At 35.5% G+C, this 5105-nt stretch overlaps 1 non-coding gene across 1 annotated transcript; it reads right to left on the bottom strand.

Moving 5' to 3' along the window:
• Positions 1 to 1731: 1731 nt before the first annotated feature.
• Positions 1732 to 1838, bottom strand: LOC128032637 (small nucleolar RNA R71). Its single transcript, XR_008188885.1, has one exon. It is a non-coding gene; the product is annotated as a small nucleolar RNA R71 (small nucleolar RNA).
• Between the last annotated feature and the right edge of the window lie 3267 nt (positions 1839 to 5105).

The following is a 5105-nucleotide window of genomic DNA, read 5'->3' as shown; positions in this document are numbered from 1 at the left end:
AACAAACCAATACCTCATTTATTTCCTAAAAATGCATAGATAATCTAGAAAATTAAGGCATCGCCACTCTCTCTTGATTCACAAACCCGATTCTACTAAACCCCAATTTTTGGGATGTTACATTTACTATTTACACATATATCTTTAAAAATGTTGTCTTTCAGTAGAAATTACTAAATTATTTATATCTTGGCCTACAAAATTCCAAATTATGATCCAATTTTTATTTTTTAAACTAAAATAATAAACTTTTTACCATAAAAATTTTAGAATTTCTACTTAAACCAATTAATACAGTTTTTTTTCAAATCTTCCCCTGTTTTGTTGCTAGGCTGCTCTAACCCTTCTTCACTAAAAATTAAATATCTTTCAGTACAGGTCTTGTATTATGATAAGTGCTAAAAGTAACATGTTTTGGCCTCATTCTTCATGCGTTTTTACATTATTATTTGATTTAAATGGTGAATTTTATGCTCTTAATCCTTTAAATTCATGTTTTTATACATAGGAGAGCATTTGAGAGCGAAAGGAGTGAGAAAATGAGCAAAAATTTAAAAATTAGAGTGACCTACAAGAGCGACACGGGCTGACCCTTTTCACATGGCCTAGCCACAAGATCATGCGAGTCACATCGGTTGCCACACGGCCATGTAGCAGACCATTTTGTTTACACGAGATTACATGTTTTTCGGGCATTCTAAGACGTATATATGACAAAAAGAAGAAGATAAGAGTGAGCTGTCATAAAATACTAAAGAAAACAACTCGAAAAACAACATTAAAACCGATTCTGAAGTAAATTTCTATCAACATTGAAGACCCCCAGTTGGTTTTTTAGGAGATTATCATGAGTTTCTTTGTTTCTTTTGGTTATACTGTTTCTTGGTTGTTTTTATTTGCAAGCATGAACTAAGTTTCTAAATACCTAAGGGGGATGAACCCTATGATGAATTATATCTTTTGATTTTTATTTTACACAATAAATACTTAGATCTTGTTCTCAATTATGTGGGCTTAATTCTTGGTTTTAATTTAGCCAAGGACTAAAATATGAGGGAAACTTTATTTCTATTAATTTAGCCATTTTTTATTTTGATTTTAATAATTTTTTAATTTAATTATTACATTCTAATTTTTTGTTTCTTTGATTCTAACAGGTTCTTTAGGTTTATGACTAGAGGAAACTCATTGAAACCGTTAATTTTTTACAGTGAGATTGAAAAAAATGCTCGTAGAAATCAGAGAGAAGTTAGAAAAGCAAAACAAGGTCAATAGGTTTTAATAGACATTCAAGAGGAAAAGGATATTACTATGGAGATGGATGATAATCAAAATAATCAACAGCCTGCTGCACGTCGTGCTCCTTGTACTATGTTTGACCATGCTAAGCCCACTTTAATTAGGGCTGAATCGAATATCATTAGACAGACTATTGTTGTAAACAATTCTGAGCTGAAGCCGAATATAATTTAGATGGTGCAACAATATGTTCAGTTTGATAGGTTGCAAGATGAAGATCCAAGTTCTCATTTGACTAACTCTCTAGAGAAGTGAGACATATTCAAGATTAATGGAATTTCTAATGATGCTATACGCTTATGGTTGTTCCCATTCTTTTTGAGGAGCAAGGCAAAATAGTGGTTGAATTCACTTCCACGGGGTTTTATCAAGACTTGGGATCGGATGACTAAGAAGTTTCCGTTAAAGTACTTCCCATTGGCTAAAACAACTAAGTTGAGGAATGACAGCTCTTCTTTGTCTCAAATTGAGTTGAAAACATTATATGATGCATGGGAGAGATTTAAGGATCTTCTAAGAAGGTGCCCTCATCATGGGTTACCTTTCCGGTTACAGTTCAAACCTTTTTCCAACGGTTAGGATCCCTCAACTAGGCAACTAATTGATGCAGCAGTTGGCGGGATATTGAATAATAAGACACCTGAGGTAACTTAAGAGTTTATTGAGGAGAGGACACTGAATAACTATCAGTGGCAAGTCATAGGAAAAAAATTGATTAAAGCAACTGGTGCTTTTAATATAAGTTGCTATGTTTGCAAGTCAGATGGAACACTGAATAAAAAGATTGATGGTTTGAGTTACAACAACACGATGAATCTGGTAATGCAATGTGATGCAACTGGAGCAAGGATGAGCAATTCAAAATATTTTCCCTTTAATTCTGATATGAACTCGTTTTGGAGTTAAGGATAAGTCGTAATGATGCCCGATCGAAATTAGGAAGTATCAGTTTAGAAGTTTAAAATCAAAGGTTTCAAAAATTAAGTTTTGGGTATGACAAGATGTTTGGTAGGTTTTTTTTTTCAAATTTAGAATTAAATTAAAATGATGGAATAGAGAGGATGGATATTCAATGAAACAAGAATGAACCCTTATTAGAGATTAAGGACCCGAGCTTAAATGTTTCAAGGAAGAAAGGAAGGTAATTGGATTAAATCGAGACCTTCTATTTAGCAAAATAGGAACCTTCGGTATATTGATGAACGCCACACCAATGGGTGATAAGTTCAAAACAAAGTCTGATTGACGCCACTAGTGAAGATAAGTCAATTTGAGCTTTGAAGAATTAAGAGAGTGAATTAACTCACCAAAGAAATATAATTTCATTCAAGAATTGGCCAACAGCTTTGTACAAGAAAAATAACAGCTATTTATAGCCTAATGACTAGTTAGCCGAATAGACAAATTCATGACTTAAAATCTAAGCAAACTTGAAATAATTTCTAGCTTTGATTCATTGGATGGCTGTAGAAATGATTCAGCTGAATGGAGATCAAGAGGCAGCTTCTAAATTAAGCAAATGAATTTGGAGATTCATGTAGTAGCTAAATTTGGCTAATGAGTTTAATGGACTCATTCATTAAGCAACTCTTGCTGAAAAGTTACCAACATTAAAGAAGAATTTGAGCAGCCATTGGGAGTGTGAATGGACGGTTTTGGAGAGTCTCATAGTGTGAAATGGCTGAACCGATTGGTCATGGTGTGAACGGCTGGTGTGAAAACAATTGATGCTGCTTTGGGAAGAGAATCGACCAAGCCTTTGGAGAGTTAAAGCCTGCTGACTCTTGGCTGAATGGTTGCCTTGGAGAGTGCCAAAATTAATCAGCTTTCATGAATTGTACCAGCTGCACATGCATCTTCCCATGCATGAATCTACATGCATGAACCTAGTCAATGTATCTTCAAATTCGGTTGCACCTAAAAGAAACACATGAACTTAATTAAATTAAACCAATTCAGCTGAACTAAATTTAAAACATAATGTGGACACACTAATTAACATTGTGACAAATTAAATGATAACTAAACAAGACACATTAATTCGGCTCTGCATTCAGCTTGTTAAACTTCGTTGAACCACTCGCTTCTTTTGTACGACTTGGTATGTAACGTTTGCTTGCCCTTTGTCCCAACCTAGCTGTTGAAGAAGTATTAGGGATTATTTGTGACGTACCTTTTCTCTTGAGCTGTTTCTCGACCTTTATGGCCATATGGACCATGTTAATGACCTCAATATAGTGATGCAGTTCTACGATGTTAGCAATATCGCGGTTAAGGCTGATGAGAAATTGTGCCATGGTGGCTTCTCGATCTTCCTCCACATCGGCGCGGATGATGGCCACTTCCATTTCCTTATAGTAATCTTCTACACTCCGTTGGCCTTGGGTTAAACTTTGCAGTTTTTGGTACAACTCGCAGTGGTAGTAAGCTGGAATGAACCGCTTTCTCATGTTTGCTTTCATTTCTACCCACGTAGACACCGGGCACTCTCTGTTGCGTTGTCAGCTCAAAGTTAATTGATCCCACCATATAACAGCATAATCAGAGAATTTTATAGCAGCTAGTTTAACCTTCTTGCTCTCCGAGTAATTATGACACTCGAAGACTAACTCCACCTTTTTCTCCCATTCAAGATAGGCCTTGGGATCTAACCTTCCTTAAAAGGTAGGAATCACCATCTTGATGTTCTTTAAGTCATCATCAGGCCGCTCTTGGTCTCTTTGTCCCTATGCCCATTGGCCTCGTCTCCTTCCACTTTGTCGAGAAGCTTGGTCACTTTCTACGTCGCTTGGTTCATACAAGTCGTTTTCATTGTGCAAAGACGTTCTTTTTCTTTTCTTGGGATTGGAGGGGTGTTCGCACGCTGACTTCGTTCCTCCAATTGGTCCATACGGTCTTGAATGGAATCAAATTGTGGTTAGAATAGACGGGTGATTTCTCGTATTATGGCTTGTACTTGCAAATCAGGCACTCCACTACGGGTACATTTCTTCTTGGTTGAAGGTTTCCTCCTCCACCAGCAGCATTTGAAGTACCTCCACTTAATACTCAACGTTCCAGGCTTCTCGACATGTTGTTTAACCTGAAAAGAATTATCCTCACCACAAAAACCTCACAAAGTCTCTTACAAGAAAAGAATAATCACTCATCTCGTGTTTCACTCAAATTCAACTTTTAACTTGACGTAATCTCTCGTGCCTTTTACCTCTCAAATCCAACTCTCAAAATTCTGGAAAGCTACCTTAGACTTATCCACAACTTGCGAGTCAACTTCAATGGGCTAAAAACAACGGAAAGATTATGTGGTTTAGGGTAGGCTCGAAAGAAAGAAAAGTTTTGATTTAGTATGTGGCGTGAAGAATAGATCACTAATTGAAAAAGGAAATCAACTGATCGAAATAAAAATCAACACTTACAACTCTTTTTTTTAATTCGAACCTTTTTTTTAAAATACTAATTTTTTTGTAAATTTTGAAATATATATACTTTCTTTTTTTTTGAGTTTTTTCCGAACTCTTGGAAGATTCAGAACTACGTTTACGTATACCAACTGAAACGAACTCGTTTCAGAGTTAAGGATGAGTCGTAATGATGCCCAATCTAAATTAGGAAGTATCGGTTTAGAAGTTTCAAATCAAAGGTTTCAAAATTTAAGTTTTGGGTATGAAAAGGTGTTTGGTAGGTTTTTTTTTAAATTTAAAATCAAATTAAAATGATGGAAAAGATAGGATGGATATTCAATGAAACAAGAACGAACCCTTATTAGAGATTAAGGACCCGGGCTTAAACGTTTCAAGAAAGAAAGG

Source organism: Gossypium raimondii, chromosome 1 (assembly GCF_025698545.1).
Source record: "Gossypium raimondii isolate GPD5lz chromosome 1, ASM2569854v1, whole genome shotgun sequence".
In the NCBI taxonomy this organism is placed as follows: domain Eukaryota; kingdom Viridiplantae; phylum Streptophyta; class Magnoliopsida; order Malvales; family Malvaceae; genus Gossypium; species Gossypium raimondii.
Note: the sequence above shows the minus strand (reverse complement) of the source record. Positions and strands in the feature narration are given on the sequence as shown.